Source organism: Castor canadensis, chromosome 11 (genome assembly GCF_047511655.1).
Source record: "Castor canadensis chromosome 11, mCasCan1.hap1v2, whole genome shotgun sequence".
Taxonomy (NCBI): Eukaryota; Metazoa; Chordata; class Mammalia; order Rodentia; family Castoridae; genus Castor; species Castor canadensis.
The window spans coordinates 56,302,921-56,327,562 of record NC_133396.1 but is presented as its reverse complement, the minus strand read 5'-3'; the positions used below and the strand labels follow the sequence as shown (position 1 = coordinate 56,327,562).

At 40.2% G+C, this 24,642-nt stretch overlaps 1 pseudogene; it reads right to left on the bottom strand.

Moving 5' to 3' along the window:
• Positions 1-3,654: 3,654 nt before the first annotated feature.
• Positions 3,655-3,751, bottom strand: LOC141414289 (U6 spliceosomal RNA; annotated as a pseudogene).
• Between the last annotated feature and the right edge of the window lie 20,891 nt (positions 3,752-24,642).

The following is a 24,642-nucleotide window of genomic DNA, read 5'->3' as shown; positions in this document are numbered from 1 at the left end:
TCAATGTCAAACTTGTTCTGAAAAAATTTTTGATAAAGATAAAGTCTGATTTTGGTGTTTTGTACAATTCTGCCTTGTTGTGGACATAACTGTGTCCTCCCAGCTTCATATGAGGTGTTCCAGTACCTCAGAATGTGATTGTTGGGTGCAATAGGTGATTAAAAAGCGATTAGATTAAAAGGTGGTGATTAAGATAATTTTATCAAGACCCTAATCAAGTATGAAATGATGGACTGTTCACAGATGCAATTCTGCAAGTAGCATCTTTAATTCCAAAGATATCCCCAGTTTGTTCCACTTCTCATTCTGTTCCCACCTAGTTACAGCAACCTTATCTCACTAAACAAAAAAAGTCACTGGGTAGTGTTACTTCAATTTCCCAAGACAAATTATAATTCAAGCAGGCCTCTTGATTATGTTTAAAATTGGGCAAACAATTGATTTCTAAGTGGTTGATGAATTATAGTTATGCAAGAACATTTGTACAAAAAGACAGTCTTTAATATGGCTAAATAAATATTTGTCTCACTAACTATGCTTGGCTCAGTTTGTGATCACAGAGATTTTCTGAGGTCATGCTGTGTGAGATAAGAAGGTGATTCATAATACTGGGCTTATTCACATCCATGCATGGTAGCATCAAATATTCCTTCAATAGATGCTTACTGAAGCTGTACTGTGTCAGCTAGGCATTGGGGATGCAAAGATGAATGAGACACACCTCTGTCCTCAAGTAGTTACAAGGCACATCCATCAACAGGCCTTACAATAAGATGGTCCTAATAACAGCTCTGCCATGACCTGCTATGTATGCTGGGAGAAGTTCTTTTACTTTCCTGAGCCTCAGTCTCCTTATCTATGAAACAGGATTAGTAATCCCTCACAGACCATTGCTAAGTCTCAGCTAAGATCAAGTAAATGAAAGTTAAAGAGCATGCTAGTGGTAAAGCTCTGTCAGGTCTCACCTTTTCCCCCCTTCTTTCAATTTTTTTTATTATTATCATATATTAGTTGTACAGAGGGATACATTGTGATATTTACATATGTGCTTACAGTATATCTTAGTTAGATTTATCCCTTCCATCATTCTCTCTCTTCTTCCCTCTTCCCCCCCTTTTGGGAACAATTTCAACAGTTTTCATTCTTCTATAAACACATTCACCATATACACCCTCATTCCCCCTTTCCTTGTGCCCACCCCCTGCCTCTGGTACCCACCCCCAGAATAGATCTACTTTTTCCTTCTGCCCTTCATTTTTTAAAAATTAAGTGTACATTGATAGTCCAAGAGTGGTTTGCCTTGGTACTTCAGGTCAGTATATATTGTACTTTTATCAAATTACCCCTCCCCTCCATTACTTACTTACTCTCTATCACCATTCTCCCCTAATATTCAACAGTTAACTGTACAGTACATTTTATTATATTCATATGTAGATGAATTTCTTCCTCCCATATCCCCCTCAGACAGACTCACTAATACAATTTTGTTCTCTGTCACTATATATATACATATATATATATGAGATCATATGTTTCTATATATACATTTAACATACAGGTCTAACTTTCACATATAAGAGAAAACATGTGCAGGTCTCATCTTAAAGACAGAAACATGGGTGTCTCTTGGTTTGGCTCGTCCAGCCAGAATGACTCTTCCCTTTGCACTGAGCAACTTGGGTCAGCTTTGGTCTGTCTTAACACAGTGCCCAGAAGATGAAACCCTAGGAATGTTTCATTTTCAGTTTCTTCCCTTCTCTACCTTTCTTCCCAGATGTATCACAACTTCTGCCTTCTACATGTAATTGAGTCTTAGAGGCAGGGAGAATAGATCTTGTTTGTCTTTGTACATGAATTTATTAGACATTTCATTTACTGCAGATGTTTGGAATAAAGACATTGCAGAAATTGCTATAGTTTGAATGTTGAATGTCTCCAAAGGTTCACATAGTAAAGGGAGGTGGTGGAACTTTTGAGAGGTTGGTTCTTGGGGGAGGTCATTAGGTCATTGAGGGGCATGCCCTTGAAGGGGATTGTGGAATCTATCCTTCTTCCTTTTGCTTCCTGGTCATGAGGTAAGAGGTTTTGCTCTATCATACTCTCCCACTATCCTTTGCTGCCTTATCAGATACCCAAAACCAGAGGTCACTTGACCATGGACTGGAACCTCCAAAACCACGAGCTAAAATAAAACTTCTTCTTTGTAAGTTATCCCAGACATATTTCATTATAGTAACAGGAAGCTCACTAATACATAGACCCACCTTGAAAATCATCAAATAAATTTAATCAATGAGTCCCTCAAGAGAACAGATTAGCCCATGGAGATTGGAGCAGGAGGGTCCTGTTTGCCTCCACAAGACCATACACAAGCCTTGGCTTTTGTGTATGCCAGACGCTTCTGTGAGAAACCCCATGAGTTCTCACAGTAACTGAATTTTGCAGTTGAAGAAAAGCCAAGAGCGGTGAAATAATGGATCCCAAACCATACAGTTCAGTTCTGCTCATTCTGCTTATGTTGCCTCACTAATGTCTCTGGGTTCCTCATTAGGAAGCCCAGTTTCTGGACCTAGAATTGAGTTTTTCCCACCTACTGTCTTCTGTCCCTGAGACTTTGGGTCCGTACTTAGAATCAAATGTCAACATCTCTTTGTCTCTGGAGCAGTCTGTCAGAATCAGAGAGGACGGTTGATATTAGAAAAAGATGAGATTTAGGGATCTAGATTCCTATTCCAATTCTCTACTAACTTGCCTTGTGACCTTGGCCAAAAGGCTTCCCAACCTTCTCTTAGTTTCCTTCTCTGTGAAGTGAGGAGGGTTAAGTAGGCTCCACATTCAGGAGGGGCAGAGACTCAGAGGAGCCCAAGCATGCCACGGCACCCAGCATGCTCTCATTGGCAGCTCTGAAGATTGACACTGTCTTTTTGTTGCGGGGGAGGAGAGGAGTTAGGCTGGCACTCTTCTTAGTTCCCTTTTGCCTATTAGTTGGCAAATCCTCAGAGAATAAAAACGCCTTTCCGTGTAACTCTAATCCAAACACACTTTGAAAGGGGTGCCTGTTGCCAAAAATTTATATTTATCCTAAGAAAAATTAGAAACTATTTTTGGATTATCTGCATATGACTTGCCTGCCTTACTGTGGATAAATAGGAATTACTTGTGTGCACACCCATGTGCTGCTCAGAACACAGGTCACGTCTCACCCCAGAATTCTGTATATCTGCTCTTCCCTGGCAAACCCAGATTATGAAAAGATTAAGACTGGGGGACTCACTCAGATCTAGATCTGAATTCTGGCTCTCATGTTTACCAGCTCTATAGCATTGGGTAAGTTATTTAACTTCAGTAAGCCTCAGGTTGCTTTTATGAAATAATTGAGGTAAGTAACAATTTTAAGGTGGTTGTTAGTACTAAATAGGATAAATCCTTGTTAATTGGAGGACATTCAATATGGCTGTGTCCCTTCTTTTTCCAGACCCATTTTTGGCCCCGAAAGACAAAGTACTTAGTTTATTTTTGGGGAGGTGACTAGAGAATGGAGGAAAACACATATTCATCTCAATCCTCAACATGTTTTGTTCAGAGACAACTAACTCCAGAGAAGAAAGTAGCTATGGACAGTTGCAGAGCTGTACCATAGCTGTATATGTGAAAAATATGGAATGTTTCACAAACTTGTGTGTCATCCTTGTGCAGGGGCCACGCTAATCTTCTCTGTGTCATTCCAGTTTTAGTACATGTGTACCACAGTTGTAGAGAGCAGCCAAGAAGTAATGGAAATGCAGCTTAGTGCAGAAGGCATATGGTAGACATAGGCACTCTGTGTTTTAAAAATTTCAAAACACCAGCCTAGCAAATGTGTATGGAAAGGCAGCATGCAGCCCCTGGAATGCCTGTTTCAGAGGATCCTGTTTCTTAGTTCTTTGAAAAGCTGTTTTTTCTTTTTTTTTTTTTTTAATCTCCTCTGTTGGAGATCTGTCCTTTTTTCTTTGCTCATAGCATCTGGTCTTTCCTTGCACGTAAACATTTGTAAAGCACCTATTTTGCACAAAACACTGTAGGAGAGGCAGAAATGGAAAAATATAATAGTTCAGAAGCATGTATCCAAATTTAAAGCATCCAGGAAGTGGAATAGCATTTCTGGCATTGGAAATATAGAGTAAAGGAGTTGCTTCTGACTGGGGTGGGCAGGAGCTTGTACCAGGGACACGAAGATTAATGGCAAAGGTGTCATCTGAACCCTTTCTGGGATTTGACAGGTGGTGACAGGAGAGATGGGTACATCACATCATAAGTTATGGTTGTGGGTTTTCTTGTCCCTTACATGTACGTTTATTCTCTTTCCTATTGGAATGTTGGAAACTTCACAAAGGAGGGGCTTGAAACTTTTATTTGGTTTTCCTGATTTCCCCACATTCCATAATGCCTATCTTAGTTCCTTACTATTTAGGAATCCTTGTCTGTACATTGAGAAAATGAGATGCCAGATTCTTCCTATCAGTGGGACTCACACAGTCAGAGGCATTTGGGGACCACAGATAAAGGTAATGAGATTGGTGTTGAGTCTGAGTGAACTGGGGAGTCCTGCAACTACGGATGACAGATGATGTCTGGCTCTTGATAACAGTACCTCAGGACTTCCTCCTTAGCTGAAAGGAGAAGAATGGCAGGCACCCTGTCCCTAATTGTCCCTAATCACAGATGTTTAGCACAACGAAGAAAGAAGACCTCACATGTTACAGATCTTTCCAGGAAGTGGTTAGTTGGATTATCACCAGCTGAAGGATAAAGAGTGTTGATTTAGCTGAAAGAGATGGACCTTCACTGATTCAGTGAAACCAAGGAGAACCAAGGAAAGGCTGAGACAGAGGGAAGAATTAGAACATTTATTGAATACCTGCTGCCTACTGACCATGAAAATGAGCTCTTTACCTACAGTACTCCCAACAGACTGACTGAAGTCCAGGACTTTGCCTCCCATATCCTTCCCTGAACCATGGGCAAAGCTTGTCCCATTAGCTCATTTGTTCTTCACATCAACCCAGGATGAAATGAGAGAGCAGTGCTGTTGTTGTTTTACATCAGGGAATGACACAGAAACTTAGAAGCTACGTGTCTTGCTCAGAATCATCCTTTCAGATAAGTTGTGGGGCTGAGCGTCACTCTCAGGTTTGCCTATTACATAAGCTTTGTAATCACCCCATTGTCTCCCTATTTTTGGTTGGTATCACAAAGAAAGTCTCTGATGTTGGGTTGGGGTATAAGAGGCTTACCGGGAATAGCTGGGGTAATTCCTAGAAGGGGGTGAGAAAAACAGGATTGAATTGGGGGAATTCATCTGTGGTGTGATCCCAGTAGAGGCCTTGCAGATCTCAGGTAGACAAAAGACAGCAGTGGGAGGCACTTGCTGTGGGGCAGAATTTAAGGGATGCCATAAAACTCCGCAATCAAAATACATACTTTAATGTAACACTTAAAAATGTAAACTGATGTAAAAAGAATCCATGCTAAACAAAATACCAAATGTAAACGTGTAAACATGTAAAACTAAACCCACTGCTATATTTGTACAACTCACTCACCTCACTCTAATCCTGGACCTGTCTGGGGCTGTCTTTATATAACATTTTGATATTTCATTATGGAGTTTTTGCATTAATGTTTTTAAATTTTTGCATTGAAATTTAATGATTTTATTGATTGAGATTCTCAGTGCCCACTTAAATTTTGCACCTAAGCACATGTTTTGCTGGCCTCCCCCAGTCTTGATGCCAAACACCAGGGAGCTTTGGAGCTGGGAGGGAGCTTAAGAGTTGTTCTGCCTTGAGGCAGTGAGGCTGGCCCTTTTTATTTCCTGCTCCCCAAGACACTGGCTATACAGGTCCCTGGGGAAGGAATGCAAGCTTGGATGACTAATTCTGTAGCTAAAAGCAAATCCCTGGATGAGACTGAGCTCAGAGCCAGGAGCCCCCAACACTTGCAGCAGCTGGGGTCTTGGGTGTTGTAACACTATATCCAGGACATTCCCCAACAGACAAACCTCAAATCCAGGGCATTGCCTCCCATACTCTCCTATGAACCAGAGGCACACTTGTCTTATTAGATCAGAACTCCTATGGAACGAAATCTGTGTGGAGTGTCTGGTCTACAAAACACAAATTCCCAATATCATCTGATTCTGCAAAGGAAGATGTTGAGTGTTGGAAATATTCATGCATGGATTTAAGAAGTTACTATAGGCTGTTTTTTCCTTCTGCAAAGGTCACCACTAATAAGGCTGGAGCTTAAGCCCTAGAGAGTTTCCTGGCTTAGGCTGAAACTTCCAGTTTTCAACAGCGATGAGATCAAAAGTGTCTGAATCCAGTCAGCATCAGCCGCCACACATATCCCCACTGGTAACCAACTCAAATTCACAGCATTTTCTCCATGACCTCTCATAGTAGGTTTCTGCCGAGCTCCTGGATGCTAACATCCAAAGTCCAGACATACTCCTCTTGCTGCATCTTGCCTGGGACTGCTCAGGTGAGAACAAAACTGTGGAGATTAACTGGTCAGATACAGGCCCCAGTGTTCTCAACAGGTGGCATGGCCTGTGAAATGAGGACTCTGTGGTTGGACTACAGGAGACTGCATCATCAGTCCTAAGGGATTGATGTTCCACAAGAGCCTGTTGATCACGATATTTAGGTAGGGGTCCTATTTGAGTGAGGGGTGACTGCCTGAGCTGATCATTCACAAATGTGCCATCAAGTGCCCACCAGCAGAAGCAAGGGATGAACAATACAGAACAGGGATGTGATTGGGGTGGATCTGAGGCAAGAGGCTGGACTTGGAATGGGATTTGGGATGGTTCTGTGGAAAGGAGAAGTCCACTTTCCCAAACCCACTGCTTTTCCAAACCTACAGTCAACCTGTCCTTGAGGGTACAGACTTTTAGAGCCTGGGTGAGTTGTTTAACCTCTCGGTGCATCATTTCTTCAGAGAAGGTAATGATACAGGCTTTGTGTATTGTTACAGTGATTAAAAGATTGCTATGTGGGAAGTGCACAGAGCAGTGCCAGGCACAAAGAAAATGCTGGTTGTTTCTTCTAGATGGAGCCTCTGCTCTCCTTTCCTGCCCTCCTCCCTGTTTATCTCTTCCCTTTATAGTTTTCCCTCTTTGTTTCTTGTTATCATTTGCTTAATGGAGTCTCATATAAAGCTGACATATATGTCTTCATTTATAATTTAAAGTGTAGAGTCCATTGTGTTTAATTTCTAATCAGGTCAGGGAAGAGTCCTATAATCTTCTCTTTGAATTGTTTCTCTTTGCTTGTTTATATTCCTCAAGTGAGATTTTTCCCATGACTGCATGACTCCAAATAGAAAACCTGTTTCCTACCCTTGACCTCTGTTCTTCTTACCTCATCATTAAGCCCCTATTAGCTTTTCCTGGGCCCTAACATTACCCAGATTAGACTTAGTGTGGGATGGCCTGGTACACAAGGAACTGTTCAGGCCATTATAAAGGTTTTTCTGTTTCCTGAGAAATCTTGTATTTGTTTTGAGATGACTTTAGGAGGGTACAGAAATGTTCCTTTTTTTAAAAAGTTATTTTTGCCTACGGAACACACCATTTCCACAAATAATGAGCCTCATCCAAAACGTCACAAACTCGCAGACTGTGAGACAGTAACTCTTTCCTCCCCCTGTCCTTCCCCCAACGTGGAGGAGAAGGCACACAAGCTCTGGAGAGACCACGTAGAGCTATGTAAACTTAAAACACGCAAGTCAGCACGGCACAGTTAAAACTTAGTAAAGTCCTGAGAGGAACCAAATGGACTGTTTTTCAAATCTCATTACTGTTGAGGATGGAGATAGACAATCGATAGAGAGCCACATAAAGTAGCTACCAGCAAAAAGCAACTTGTGAAAAGTGGTGCATAAGACTTGCCATTGTTTTTTTCCTATGGACGTGCCAAGCATGAAACAGCTGCCATCAAAGGGACTCCCAGGAGCTGAACCAGGCCCACGTACAGAATGAACATTTTTCTACTTTTGCCACTCCAGAGTCTGCACAGACAAAACAGAAGTAGATGTACCACAAAATAAACAAAATTAAGTTTGTTTATTTTAAAATCTAAATATCTATCAATTTCAGGTATTGCAATTAATATTTACCCTCAAAGAAAAAGACAAATGTGATAGAGAAATCAAATTTGGTGGTTTGGTAGAGATAATTTTAAAATGCTTACGTGACAAAAAAAGACGTGGTTTGGTAGAATGCAAAATTGGTAAAGAAAGGAGATGCTCCATCTATCCATCTATCCATCTATCCATCTATCCATCTATCCAGCCAGCCAGCCATCCACTCATCTACCCACTCACTGAATACTCACTGGGATATGTTAGCTGTGACATCAGGTGACACATACATAAAAAGTCAATCCACACTTCAGAGAATTCACAGACAAGTGGAGAAAAAAACACACAAACAGCAGTTTCAACATGGTATGAGGAAATAAGCCTAGGCACCAATCTGGGCAAAAAAGTGTACAAATGTAGAAAGGGGTTAGAAAAGTTTCCAGACATGACAGATTTTTGTGCTGGAGCAGTAAGTCTAAGCGGGATTTTATTAGGTAGACAGTACTATTTTCTATACCTGGAATCCCTCCTCTGCTTGTCACCTAGAAGATATGAAGGAAGGCAACATGACTGCATGTTTGGCCTTTGGGGGAATCTTCATTGGTGAAATCTAAAATGCTTCACCAATGGGCATTAGTTATATTAGTCCATTTTCTGTTGCTATAACAAAATACCCAAGGGTGGGTAATTTATTTAAAAAAAAAAGAGAGAGACAGATTCTGCAATCCAAGAACACGGCATCACCTTCTACTTGGCTCTGGTAATGGGCTCATGGTAGATGGCACTACAGTGGTGTTAGTGAGTGCAGAACAGATCACATGGTGAGACGGAAGTAAGAGATAGATGCAACAGCTAGTCTTGCTCTTTTATAACAGCCCTCTTCTTTCTTTTGGTGGGATTAGGGTTTGAACTCAAGGCCTCATGTTTGCTAGGCTGGTGCTCTACCACTTGAGTCATTCCACCAGCACTATAACAACCCTCTTGAGGAAACTAATCAAAGTCCTGTGAGAACAACATTAATTCCTTCTGTTGGAATGCTCCCAATGACTTAGCCACTTTCCACAAGGCCCCATTACCTTGCCACACTGGGGATTAAGCCTCCAACACTAAACCCTTGAAGTTGTACTCAAGTCATATCCAAACCATAGCACAGCTTTAAGAAGAACAGATCTCTCTAAGGACTTGGTGAGCACCAGCTGTCAGGCAAATACACACAGCTTGACATGAACTCTCAGAAAACTCCTAAACCTACATGGGTGTGATGTCTCATGCCCCTAAGCTCAGAGTGAAGAGGAGGAAAAGACAAAGATGGAAGCAATTTTCTGTAAATTGCATTGATAACCTGCTTACTGAGGACAGTGTGGCAGTTAAAACCAATACCACATGACTGGTAGATTGTTGCAAATAATAGTTCTGGTTGACAGTTTCACGGTTGGCTCATAGTTCCTTCTATAATGTATAAGTGATGGACACAGTTACTCTCAAACTAATGCTTTGTTTTCATCATAATATATTGTGGTGGCATAGAACCCCTCAAAACATTCTGTGTTAAAAAGAAAAGTAATGCCTAAAGGTAAAAGACCCCTTTGCATCTCCCATTAAGATTCTGGAAGTGAGAGATCACTTCTAGGGGAACTTTTTTTGAAATAGGAAGATTTTAAACCTATATTGGTGCCATGCTTGCTATGGAAATGCATCTTTAAAACAAGATTAATCCTGTGCGACTCCCCCTTAACTCCACCCTTCCAACCTGTGTGGTGCTCCTTAGACTCTTCTGTACAAAGTTATGGAGACCTTAAATCTCTGAGTATGAATGCTGAGATCATGGGGAAGGGGAATAAGTGTGGTTATTTTCCCTAGTAACCCAATGCTTTTATTCTTGTCCTTCAAAAATAAATTCAGGATACCACATCATCGTTCAACTTACATCATGCAATGTCTTTTCTTATTTGTGTCTAGAGGCAACACAGGAAGATACTCTTACCTATTACTTTAAAGGTTGAGCCCTTATCATTTATTATAGTTCATGAAAAACAGCATTCTTTTCAACTTCCAGATCATTTTTTATGTCCAATGGTGAACAAACTTTCATTAAGGCTTTTGTGTCTAAAATGTTGACTTTAGGCAAGCTGGTACCTTTGAAAGATATAACAAAGTCTACTGCCTTCACTATTTTTGAAAGAGGTTTCTGGTTATCTTTCTAACCTAGCAACTCTCAGCCTTTTTTTTTTTTGGGCAGGGGAGTAAGTAGTCTCTGACCAAGCACCGGCCAATGAGATAATCCTCCGTAAAAGGGAGGAGATCACATTTCCCCTCCTCCTTTCTTTCCCACTATAGTTTGCCCTCCTTATCTGGAGGTTCTGCATCTGTGGATTCAACCAGCCTTGGGTGGAAAATATCCAGAAAAAAATTGCATCTGTACTGAATGTATACAAACTTTTTTTATATCATTAGTCTCTGAACAATACACACAACTATTTATAGACATTTACATTAACATTGCATTAAGTACTCCAAGTTATCTAGAAGTGATCTAAAGTATATGGAAGTATGTCCATAGAAACTCTAGCATCCATGGATTTGGGTATCTGTGGGGAGTCCTGGAACCAATGTCTTCTGAATACTGAAGAACCACTGTGCTTAGAATGCAGTCTTGATAGATAGTAGCTATTTAGGACATAAGGTAGCCTTAAGAATGAAAGCCAGATAATGAAGGTGATAGAAGAAAGAGTTAAGAACCCAGCTCCCTGAAGACACTGTGGTTCCACCATACCAGCCCTAGACTGCCTCCCTCTGGACTCTTTTTATGGTTACATCACTGTTACAAGGGTGTTTTAGCTTAGCAGCAAAACCTAATTCTAACTAGTACACTAATTCATCTTGCCAGGCCAGCAGATATTGGTCTGAATCTTGCTGTACCTAGGGAAATCACTTCAACTCGAAGTTTTAACTGAAACAATCATCCATGCCTTATCATCCTGGTGAGCAGCTATCCAAGCATATCAGGCATTCCAGGCAAGCTATGGCATCCTAGACCACAGGTCATCAGCCTGATGGAAAGTTCCAGTTGGCATAGTTTAAGAATGGCTCTGATGCTGTTCTTGTGAGACTTAAGAGAATCTAAAAAGCTCTGCCTTCAAGCTACTATTTGTCAATCTCTGTCTCTACCTGACTTGTTGAATAAGGGATACAGACAGACTCAGCTCCTCCCTCTGCTATAAATGTTCTAGATATGAGAAACACCAGGTCATTTTCTTTCAGTTATTATCTGATTCTTAAGGCTATTTGACTTTTCTGCACTTAAAAACAAACATTAGTATAAAGCCAGGTCTGCCACAAATGAAAAAAAAATTTTTTTTCTCTTTCCCTAGATGTTTTTCTAGTGACTCCTTCTGGAATGTTATTTTGAACTTACAAAGGTTCTTTAAAAGAAAAAAAACTTTGTGTATTTCTTTTAAACATCCCTTGAGAAAGTCAGATTTAAACTTAGTAAACGCATTGGCTTTTTAAAAGCACTTTCTTAAAATAGTGGATGTAAATCTTGGTGGGAAATCTTTAGGTACCCTGAATAGACAGAAATAGTAACGTTAATGGAAATGCCATTTGCAAAGCTGCTGGTGACGACTCCATTCAGAGGCACCCAATCGGAAGAGACAAGACTTTGCAAACTATTCCAGTGTGTTTCTGACTTTAGGATCCCCGGACTGGGGAAGATTAAAAAAAAAAGGGAAACCAGAGAAAGAAAGAGAGCAGGCGATTTTAATATTGTTTGGACAGGAGAAACTCCTGGGTATGCATTGCTAAAGTCATGGTTATTTTCTAACCATTTTATGGAACAACCTCATCTTCCAAAGATTACAAATATTAAATGAATCACTCTGGTAGGTCTGCAAGGCCTGGCATGATGTCAGCTCTTTTGCTGTAGGTCGATAGGAGGGTGAGGTCACAGAAGGTCCAGACTCTGTAGAAAGTCAGTGGCAAAGGCCTCTGGGTGCTGGGCTTGGCAGATGAGCTCTCTGATGTTCAGTTTAGACTTGTGCTTGGTCATATGGCTGGTTCATTATGAAAACAGATAGTGACATCCCAGAGGTGTGACTTGGTAATGGTGTGTACAGGGAGCCCTGTCTCTCCCGATTCCATCCGAGATACTCCTCAAACCATCACAAACAAGCCACACAGCTGATAATGGACAGTTGACTTTTCTCTTAGTGTTATTTTAAGGGAGATTGGTAAATACGTATGGACCTGCAGATTTGAGTCATGATTCTATACTTCGATCCGGGAAGTCAGTTCTCCTCACACTAAACTATTCCATGTCTGCCAGAGTTCCCAGCCCATGGGCTTTGCACAGTGGCTAGGTATTACATTTATTGTTACATTCATTGAAGGCCCTCAGTCTTTATTAGCACCAGACAGATTTTTAGGTCCCTAATAAATGTCAAGGTTTAGAATTCATGTTGTCACAAAAGATAGGATTTCCTCCTCCTTTAAGGCTTTAATTCAGGGGCCTAGCTGAAGTCAGGCCTGGGCAAAATTCTTCTTGATTCATCTTCAGAGCTCACTGGGGTGTCCTGGGGAAGTCAGAGGGCTAACCTCAAATTTAAAAGTGCAAACATTTTTGTTTTATAACTTTTAATTAGGGTACGTTATTAAAGTCAATTTTGATAAAAGAAGAAAAGCAGCAACTACTAACCCTACCCAAATCTATTTTTGTTATCTTCTACCCTTCAGTGTTTTTCTACTCATTTCTGTACTTGGGTATTTTTGTTTCTGTGCATGGATGTCTACATGTGAGTCCAAAGGACCTTCTATACACATGGAGATGGGGAATTTGCTCCTGGCCTCCTCTCCTATGTTCTGTGTCCCTCCTGTTCCCTGGAGCATGGGGCCTGTTTGGGATGCCTTTCAGTCATCAGCTATTTGGTTCATCTAGACTTTCTGTCCCTGGTTGAAATTATTCAGCAGCTTACACACCTCTGTCTAACGTGCCTAAGAAACAGCAGAGATAAGGAGGGCTTTCATCCATTTGCCTGGTTCTCTGAGTGGACTCTGAACAGCACTGTTTGGGAACCTACTTCTGCTATCACTGTCAAGGCTGTCAGCTGTCCAGAACACTGCCAGGAGAAAATAACACTGAGATTAGCTAAATGCACATGGCCACCATGAACCCTGGTGGAGGGCAGGGGTACAGTGAGAGAGAGCAATACTCTCTGCTGCCAGGTGTTGCCAGGACATCAATACTGTCTGGTTTCTCCTGAGTGTTGACCATTTCCACCGACCAGCTCATCTGGAGTCTAGACTCAGAGCCTTAGGTTCCTCTTACTCATTTCTTACAACAGAGATCAAGCTCGTGTTTTCTAATGGACAACAGAAAGGAGAAATGACACATACTGTAAGAACTCTGTGTTCCAAATACTAAAAAGACATTGTACCCTGACAACATCCTTCAAATAAGTAGACAGACCTCCCCAAGGTCACTACTTTGAAGGTTCTGTGTGTGTTTGGATGTTTGCAATCCCATTTCCAGGACCTTTGCACTTTTTCTTTCTTTTTTTTCCCCTGCAATGCTCTGCCTCCACATGGCGGCTCCCTCCCTCATTCCTTTCATGTAAGATCTCCCTGCCTTCTTCATCTACAACACCACCCTCTAACTCCCTGGTTTTTGCTGTCCAATGTGGCTCCCACTGGCTGCTGAATACTTGATACATGACTAGAGCAACTGAGGAACTGGATTTCTAATTGTATTTAACTGCAAGCAATTTAAACTGCAAGTGTATAAAAACAACTCTATTGTTTCATGGAACTGTGGTACACTTTAACCACTGAAAATTTAGCACCCAGACTGAGACATACTGTAAGTATATCTTAAAATCATGCTTGATTTTGAGGACTTTAAAAACTCAGTATGGAAAAATATGTGATCTCCTTTGTGTTTGTATTCTTTGTGTTGGAATAACCATATTTTGGATATATTTGGTTACATACAAAATGTGATTAAATTAATTTCACCTCTCTCTCTCTCTCTCTCTCTCTCTTTTTTTTTTTTTGCCTGCTACTGATGTTTGAAATCAAGGCCCTGCAATTGCTAAGCAAGCTCTACCCCTTGAGCCATGCCCCAGGCCTTTTTGCTCTAGTTATTTTTCAGAAAGTGTCTTATGCTTTTTGCCTGCACTAGTCTCAGGTTACAGTCCTCCTGATCTCCGCTTCTGGAACAACTGGGGTTATAGGCAGGCACTACTATCTATTTACTTTTAATACTGCTATTTGAAATGTAAAACTTCTCTTGGACAGAATTGCTCTAAACCTTTACCTTTTTGCTAGCTGTCATTAACAAATTCTTAATAAATAACTTAACAAATTCTTTTTTGCTAGCTGTCATTAACAAATTCTTAATAAATAACTTAACAAATTCTTAATAAATATCTTAAAACTATAAATATGTAGTTTATCTTTTGTTTTCTTCTCTAGAGGTCTAATAGAATCCTCTATTTTCTTTTTCTTTTCTTATTGTTTATTTATTTATCCTTTTTTTGAGACAGAGTCTTACTGTGTAGCTCTGGGTGGCCTGGAACTCAGAATCCTCTAGCCTTAGTCTCCTGAGTGCTGGAATCATATTTTCTTAATAATATTGGGATGCCTTCTTGAGACTGATATAGGGAGACATATAGCACCCCCTTAAAACACAAAGGGAAGAAAATATACCAGATCTGGTCCCAAGTAGTAAACAAATATTGACAAGAGCTAAGCACAGGTGTGGGTGAGACATGGGGAAAGGGACGTTTAAGATGAGCCAGAAGATTCCTTGAGGTTTTGCCCACATCTTGCATTTGTTGTACAGAATACATAAGACCAAGCTCTTGACTTACCTAAGACCCAACCCATGGAAGGCTGAAACTCTGAAAGCAGAGTAAAATGATTTGGTGGGCTGTAGCTCAGAGGAATTGACCCTAAGTAAATAGCAATGACCTCTGTGGCCACCCAGACCCAGGGGCATGGTATAAACATACCTGCCCAGGTTTTTGTAGAGAGTCACTGCTCTCCTCTCACTTTATCTCTAGGTTTGTAGATATTACATTTTAAAAAGTGGTTGGAATGAGAGCTTTGACTGAAAGTGAGAAATGCAATGTAGTAATCCACTAACCAAAGTCGTTGGGAAGGCTGATTGGAGAGAGGGCAGATATGGCTAGCATTTGCTCAGTGATTACAATGATATAACACACACCAGGAAGCATCACCCTTCTTTGGTATGAGTATGGAACTATGAAATACAAATGTCTATTCCATGCTTCCATTACATCCCTTCATTCCACAGATAAATTTTGAGTGTCTTGCACATGAAAGCAGTATTATAGCTGTTGGGAATATTTCGGTGACTGTCTCAGTCTGTTTTTGGTTGCTTCCACAAAATACCTGAGTCTGGGTAATTTATAAAGGAAAAATGTCTATTTTGTCATTTTTTTAGTAAGTTGGGAAGTCCAAGATCTGGTGGCTCCATCTGTTGATGGCGTTGTTTTGCTTCAATTCATAGTAGAATGTGGGAGGGGAAACAGACCTGTGCAAAAGAGGCAAAATGCAAGGAATAGCCTTACATTATAACAGTACACTTTTATAATAACTAATCAAGGCCTTTGAGAATGAGACTTACTCACAAAAAAAAAAAATTTCATGCATGAGGGCTCTATCCCTGGGACTCAAAACACATCCCATCAGGCCCTACCTCCAAACACAGCTGTCTTGAGGCATTAAGGTTCCAACACATGAACTTTTGGGGGAACACACTCTAATAATAGCAAAAAGCAAGACCTCATCATCTGATCTAGCAATTGTACCCATTGGTGCTTACCCAAAGGAACTGAAAAGTTTCATTCACACCAAACCCTGCACATAGGTGTTTGAGCAGCTTTGTTTATAATTGCCAAAACATGAAAACAAAAAAGAAGTCCTTCAGTAGGTGATGGATAAACAAACTGTAGTTCCTCCAGGTGATGTAATATTATTCAACACTAAAGAGAAGTAAGCTATCCAGTTACAAAAAGACACAGACGAAGCTCAAATGCATATTACAAAGAGGGAAGTCAATCTGGAAGGGCTACAGGCTACAGAACTCTAACCACATGACATTCTGGAAAGGGCAAAACTATACAGACAGTAAAAAGATCAGTGGTTGCCAGAAGTGGAAGCGCCATATAGGTGGCGCACACAGTATTTTTAGGGCACTGAAATTATTCTGTATGTTGAATGTCTATCATTCTACATTTGTCAACACCAACAGCGCACCCTAACGTACACTATGGACTTCAGTGATAACGATGTAGACTCAGGGATTGTAAAGAATGTCCCACTTCAGTGGGGAGGTATTGTTAATGGGGGGGTCTGTGTGTGTGTGTGTGTGTGTGTGTGTGTGTGTATGTGTGTGTGTTGGGGGTGTGGTTCTGTACCTGCTTAATTTTGTTGTGAATTTTATGTTGCCCTAAAAAATAAAACCTTAAAACTATATAGAACAAATAAAGGAAAACCAGGTCTGTGCTTTCCTGGAAAGCATGTAGAGTGGCCATCTCTGTGGAGTACAAACCAGGGGGAAGTCAGAGTAGAGAGGAGAGAAGGTGAACGAGTCCTGCTGGCTCAGAGCCTGGGTTTTGTTTGTTCCAGAGATAGGTTCCACCTGACATTACTGCACTTCTCTCTTGCAAGCTTCTGTGGCTTATGTTAAGAAGATCTGCGTCTCTCTCACTTTCTGGTGTAAGACTGCAGAGGCATCATGGTGGTGCCATCCCTCTTTTGAAAGTTTACTGAGAGCATTAAATAGAATAAAATAAATGTGGAGTAACTAATGCAATGATCTGCATAAAAAAACTCAAGAAATGGTAATGACAATGATATAAAAATCTCTCATGTTAAAGACTTTGAAACAATATACAGATCTATTAAAAACATCTGGTCATTTAAGCCAGGCATTCAGCTCATGCTTATAATCCTAGCTACTCAGGAGGCAGAGATTGGGAGGATTATGGTTTGAGACGAATCCAGGCAAAAAGTTGAGGTGAGCCCATCTCAACTAATAGCTGGCCATAGCAGTGCATGCCTGTCATCCCAGCTACCAGGGAAGCACAAATAGGATGATCTCTGTTCAGGTCAGCTGGATATAAATGTGAGACTCTATTTGAAAAATAATTAAAGCAAAAAAGACTGGAGGTGTGACTTAAGTAGTACAGGGCCTGTCAAGCAAGCACGAAGCCCTGAGTTCAAACCCTAGTACCTCAAATAAATAAAAGAAGATCTGGTCATTACTAAGCATTTCAGAGGAAGCTGTGTTGATTTGAGATGCAATAGAGTCTGTTGTTTGTTTGTTTTATTTTGTTTAAGAAAACTGAAGGAAATTTGCCAAGTAAATGTGTCATTCACCTGGAGTAAACCCTAAACTGGAATCCATCAGAAACAGCTGGGAGATACATACATTGCCCCTCACATGTCCCCATCATAAAATGTGTCTTGGGAGCTTGACTTGTTCAATTTTTGTTTTCCTAAGAAGCAGAACATTTTTTTCCCTTGCGAAATCTTTTTGCAAACCCCAGAATGTGAAGCATACAAGAGGAGCAACTCTGCTGCAGCCACAGCCCAGCCTTGGGTGTTCTAGCTCGCCCTGCCCTCTGGACTCCTGGAAATCCCTGGGAGTTTTAGGACCCCTCTGAAAGCACTTGGAAAACACGGTGACCTGCGTGGGGGAGGACATAATGATAATTTAGCTTGGCAAAATTAACTGCTGAATTCGTGTCAGAGAGCTTGAGAGCAAGTGGAAGCATATGGTGGAGACAGGTAGGGATTGGCTTTAGCCTTTGAACTTGACTTTTGCAAACTCTCAAAGTGAGCTGGGGCAGAGATGGATAGGGCCATCCCGGGGGCCTGAAGCAGGTTTATTAATGAGATAAACAAGCAGGAAGGTTAAGAGTTGAGCTGTATTAAGGTTGAATGGCAGAGCATTGTCTTTTATTTAGCTGTCTCTTGCCTTTTACTCTTCACTTTCTAAAAACGACATGTAAGGTCTATATTACCTTACAATTTATAAAGCCCACACTCATTTGCTGTCTTCGCTTTTGTGGGTTTGTATATACTGACTTTACATGGTACAGGATAATTTATACTGAACATGAAATTTAATTCATTCTACTTCTAAATAATTATATTTCTTTATATAATGCATTGAATGGTTTTTTAATGCCTGTAGAAAATCCAAACTTGTGTTTCTGCTATACTGTTATCTCTTCCTTTTCACCACAAAACCTTTCTGTTATGGGAACCTTCAAATATATACAAGAACAGTAAGGGAACCATGTAATGCAGAGCTACCCATCTTCAACAATCTACCCATGTTTACTCTGTTTCATTGGCTTTCCAACCCACCAGATTATTTTGCAGCAACTTTTACATTTTATCCGTGAGTATAATTGACTCTCATTATTCATGGTAGTTATGGTCTTTAAAGTTTACTGTGAACATTGGAGTTAGTTTGTACTGAATCATTGATCCTAAGGAAAATACAGGCTTATTCTTTTGAGCCTCTGGTCACAATATTTTTGTCACCTAGTCAATACATTACCTTATTTAGGGTGTGTTTTTATTTAAAGACACCATATTTAATTTATATTATTGATTCACTAATGTTGAAATACTGTCAACACCACTGTCAGTAATGCCTGAATGGAGCTTATCTAACACATATTGAATGACTCCATGTTTTCACCACTTTGTGCGTGTCTGCTAATGACCAGGAAAGCACTTGGGGTATTGCTTTTGGAGTTAGAAATCAGTTTAGCAAGTATGCAAATTTATAAATACAGAATCTGTGAATAATATGGATTGGCTGTATTTCTATATATGTCTCTAATTTTTTCTAAAAAGCAACACCAAAGTACCATGTCACATTTGCTTCAGCTTGGATCTTAAAAGTGTCCCAAAGGGACCTTTGTGTTGAAGGCTTAGTCCCTAGGCTGTGATGCTACCGGGAGGTAGTGAAACCTTTAGGAGCTGGGTTTAGTGAAAGGAAGTGAGGTCATTGGAGGTGTGTCCTTGAAGAGAATACTGGGATGGCTGACTCTCTCCCTGCCCTCTCTTCCTGTCTGTTTCCTGCCTTCCATGAGATGAACAGGCCTTCTCTATCAGACACTCCTGCCATGATGTACTGTGCCACACATCAGGGCCAAGCAACCATGGGCTAAATCTTCTGAAATTGTGAGCCAAAATAAACCTTTCCTCCTTTTAAGTTGCTGACTCTTTCAGGTATTTTGCCACAGGGATTGACAACTAACGACTATGCCATTATTACAGGTAAAAACTTTATAGTAACTACTTAAAATCATTAAATATCTAGTCTGTACTCAAATTTCTGAATGTCTCATAAATTTTTAACCTACAGCTTGTTTATTTGACTTGCCTTTTAAAGACTTGCATAACTTTGTCAACTGGCCTCAACTTTCTCATTTATCTTGGCAATATTTTAGCACTTCTCATAGATTGGCCAGCTAACATGTTTATTAGGGAGTGTTTACTGGGCTCTCTCAGGGGTGCTTTCCCATGTACTGCTCAGGTGGGACTGCCTTGTCTGTCCTAAACTATGGGTGGGTTCTGGCTAACTTCTTGCATCTGTACTGTATTTAGCAGAAATTCCTCCAAGTTGTTTTTATGTCGATAATGCCTTTCCCTACTTTGCAAAGCAAATGCAGATTTTTTTTTTTTGGCTAATTTTTTTGTGTGAGGGAATGGCAGTTCTATGGACCTTTGGAAGGGGAAGGGGATTAAAAACATGTGCTTAACAACTCATCCTAAACTAAAACGATTTTGTCTTAAAAGATTTATAGTACTCTTCATTTTACAACCAGCTAAGTAAGCTTATAAATTTAAAACAGAACAAAGAAGTACCCACTATTTAGACGGCAAGTCAGCCGCCTCATTTCTAGATGCATTGAGGAGTCATTAGTTTTGAAAATTATTTTTCCACAAAGATTTGTGGGCTATCTATCATGTGCCAGGCTCTATGTTAAATTCCAGAGGTATGAAAAGGAATGGGCACAGTTCCTGTCACTGTGCTTCTCACAGCCTGTGAAGCAAGAGTCAGATACACAGCTTGCAAGGAACAATGGGATCCATCATGGGCCAATGTTGGAAGCAGAGGATTCTGGGAACAGAGGACAGGGTTTCATTCAGCCTGGAGCTCCCATATTTGGAAAGCTTCATGAAGAAGGTGGTACTAGATGGTATATGAATGGAAAGAAGAAAGAGGCAGAAGATACAGGATGTGCTTGGCAACTCATAAGTACTCTGTTTCTTCTGGACAATAAAGGCATGAGACTGAGAAGAAAGCTGGTGTGAGATTATGAAAGTCTTTAATGTGAAGACTTGGAACTTCATGTCTCAGGCAGTAGAAATCCATGGATATTCTTAAACATAGTATTTTGGCATGATTCAAAGTTCAATGAAAGAAGAAACAGCAACGAAATAAATCATTCTTCAAGGATTATGAAAAGATGATAGAAAAGACTAGATTCAAACTAACTCTAAATCTAACAAAATTTAAAAGTGTTCCAAATATGAGAATAACAGTATATAAAATGTAGGAAATCCCTTTTTTATTATTAAGATAAAAAAAGAGAGCATAAATAATTTTCATTGAAGTTCAATCTTAAGTCTTAACTCCTTATCTGGTGTTTTTATGGTGTAAAAGAAATATGCTTCCCAAGGTCATACTTTGATTCTCAAGGGTATGCCTGACTACATCAAGTAACCAGGACATAGACCTCTTCGTGGTGCTCCTTTTCCTTCTCACTTAAAATTTGAGTTTTTCGTCATCTTGGTGAAAGCAAGTGCATCTATTTTTCTTCCTTGTGCCACTTTCCTGAAATATGAGGAAAAGAGCACCTTTCACTGGTCCACACATTTGTCTTCATTCAGGTGTCTTATATACGCTTTTTGAATTTTACTTTTCATTCCAGAAGCAAGAGTTTTCTTTAACTTTGTACATGCCATCCCATCCCAAAGTGGTAGAGCACCCAGACTTTACTGTTATTGTTGTTAAGAATTTCAGACATATTGCCAATACTTTTTAGACACTAAGGCTTTCTGCCAAAAAATCTAGAAAGAGTCTTAGACCAATTTAGAATCTCTGGTCTTCATGAGTGATGGAGAACATCTCTGGGGACACTTTCAGAGGCCTGGAATGTTTCTTTGTAGCTGAGACACTTCACAGTCACCCCTCTGCATGTCTGTGTCCACACTTTCCTCAGACACACCCTGGACCTCACTGGCCTCCCTAATGAGCCAGTGCATATATCCTAAAGCCTAAGGCAAGTTACTGTAGAGCTTTGCAGACAACAGAGAAATCTTGTTTCCCTCTGTCTTTAGGTTCTTCATGAAAACCTTAGAATCATACATCTTAAGTTAGGAGGGTGCTTAGAAACCATCTAACCCATGCTAACTTTAGCATCAAAATCTTTTGTTTGAACTGATCAAATCTTAAACTTGAGGCCAGGTGCATGGTTATTCTTGGGAGGCAGAGATTGGGAGGATTGTGGTTTGAAGCCAACCCAGGCAAAAAAGTTTGTGAGACCCCCATCTCAACCAATAAAAGCTGGATGTGGTGACATGTTGCCTGTTACCCAGCTTCTTGAGAAGCCTAACTAGAAGGATCAGGCATAAATGGTGCAGGTAAAAATGCAAGACCTATTTCAAAAATAACTAAATCAAAAAGGGATGGGGGTATGGCTTAAGTGGTAGAGTATCTGGTTATTAAGTGCAAGGCCCTCTGTTCAAACCCCAGTACTGCCAAAAAATTTTTTTAAGCTGGAATTTTAAAATATTACAAAGGAGGTCATTGCTCAATATAAAACAGATAAAAGTGAAAATTGTAAGAGTCCACAGAGCTCCTTGAAAAAGCCTTTGGGCTCTGTCAATCACATTTACTCTCCCCTTATTTGAGTGATGAAACTAAATTTCAGACACATTAAACCTAAGGTGACACACTTGGAAAAGAAGTCTGTATCTGAATCAATGTTGGATTTTTTCAAAGCCCCAGATCCTGCCACAGGGCTGTGTGCAGTGCCCACTCATTTCCCAGCCTGTCTGCAAAAGATTCTACCAGTATAGAATCATGGTTGTTCCCTTACAAGATCTGCTTGCTTGGTGATAAGCCTCTTTATATTTGTTCCTATTTCTTTTTCTTAAGTACAACTCATATCTGACTCATAAAGTCTGGCCCAGGGACACCTGTTCCTTATTATGGTGTTAGACTTCTATCTGCATTGCTTTTGCTGAATTTCCCTGTCAACTCATATCTAGAGTTGACTGTTTCTATGAATGTTTCACTTTGCCTTTCAAGATTGACTTTCCATCTGTTGGCTCTGGGTAGCATTATTATATAGTTTTTCTTCCAAAAAAGAAATATTTTTGAAAGTATGGGAGGGGTTCTATTAATTACTACACAAGGACAATAGTTGCAAAAGAGAACTGTCCTGGACAAATGATAGTGGCTAGGTCACCCTAGATCTGGTATGAAGTTGAAGAAATTTCAGTTGACAAAGCAATATGCTTTGAGGAACTGGGTGATTGGCAGATTGACAATCAAAGTAAAGAGCTTTGTGAATGGTGGATTGAAACCTACAGCTGGTAGCATTGCATAACCCAGGTGGATAGAGAAGAGAAAGAAAGAAAAGAAGAGAAGAGGTCCCAAAGCAGAACTGTTACAGGGAAGAGGGATCCATAGAAAGGAACTTGGTTCCTGGGTTATCTTCAATTGTCTGTGCAAAAGAGACATTCTAGCAGGATAATCCCCAATTTCCTGAGACAATGGCAAGAGACAGGCCTTGTGCTAATCCTAGGAGACATATCTGTATACGACCTGGCAAGGACGAGTTCTGGATGGTTTTGATGGCAGAGAAGGTTGTTGGCATAGTCTCAGCATATGACAGCAAGGTTAAAAAGGGTAGCTGCTTACATTCCTAGCTGGAGCCACATCCAATAGGACTGTTGAATACTGCCATCGTCTGCAGCCACATCACACCCAATCCAGACTGTCTCTATCAGGATACATTGTCCTTTGGTTCAAAACTTTTATTTTGCAGAATGGCAGCCATTTTGTGTTGCTTTGTTATGTCACATTTATGTAGCCCTCTTTCTTTTTCAGGAAAAAAGTTGATACCAGGAATCAAAAAGACAAGTTTGGATCATATTCTGGTTAAAATAAAAATTAATCTGAACACCTGTTGAACATTTTAATGCACTTTCCAGGCTTATCTCAGGTGGCCTTTGTGAAGTTAGGGTGGCCAACCATCTCAATTTGCCTGAGACTATCCTGCTTTTTTTTGTTGTTGGTGGTGGTGGTAATGGGGCTTAAACTCAGGGCTTCATGCTTGTGAGGCAGGCACTCTTCCATTTGAGGCACACCTCCAGCCCTTTTTGATCTGGTTATTTCAGAGATAAGTTCTTGCTTTTTGCCCAGACTTGTCTTGACAAAGAACCTCCCACCTCAAGCTCCCTGCCCTTCCTAGAATGACAACTGTGGGCTACCATGCCCAAGTTTTTTCCATTGAGATGGTGTCTTGCTAACTTTTTTTTGCCAAGGCTGGCCTGGAACTGTGATCCTCCTGATCTCAGCCTCCCAAGTAACTAGGATTATAGCTGTGAGCTGACTTCTTGCTTTTTTTTTTAAACGGGCATATATTAAAATGTACATATAAGGAGTTTCATCATGACATTTCCATTCATAAATATAATGTACTTTGAGCATGTTCGCACCCTGTATATTCTTTCTTATCCTCACCCTTTTCCTTTCCTTCCCACATGCACAGTAGTTCCCCTTTTGCTTTCATTACCTTGGGTGTTTTGTTTTGTTTTGCCTGGCTTCCACAAATGAGAGAAAACATGCTATACTTGTCTTTGTGGACTGGTTTGTTTTACATAACATGATGTCTCTATTTCCATCCAATTACGTCAGAAAATGATGTAATTTCATTTTTTTTAATGGCTGAGCAAAACTCTGTTATATATATATATATATATATATATATATATATATTTGGACCAAGAGCAGCAGCATCTTCTGGAAATCTGAAGTGTTATGCCCCACTGCAGGACCTACTTCTTCACAATACCCCCTGGGAGAGCTCTATGTGCATTATGGTTGAGAATCACTGCCTGGAAGGTTGTAGAAGTATTTGTCTTCTATTAATGTGATGTTGACAGCCATATTTGACCTTCCCTACCTGATTTTTAAGAATGGACACCAACCTCAGTACACCCAATGAAGTCATCTGGCTATTTTTCAGGCAGCTTCTTTATGATAAGTCATGATGAGAAGACAAAGACCGTTGGCCATTAGGTGCGGACACACCCTTCTATGTAGAGTATGTTTCTTAGAATTTCAACTTGTGGATTTTTCTTCTTCCTGAGGACTGGATGAAATTTTGTCATGTCTCCTACATCTCTATAGCAAAACACTTTCTAGCTGCTTTCTCATTTGGACTGAAATTG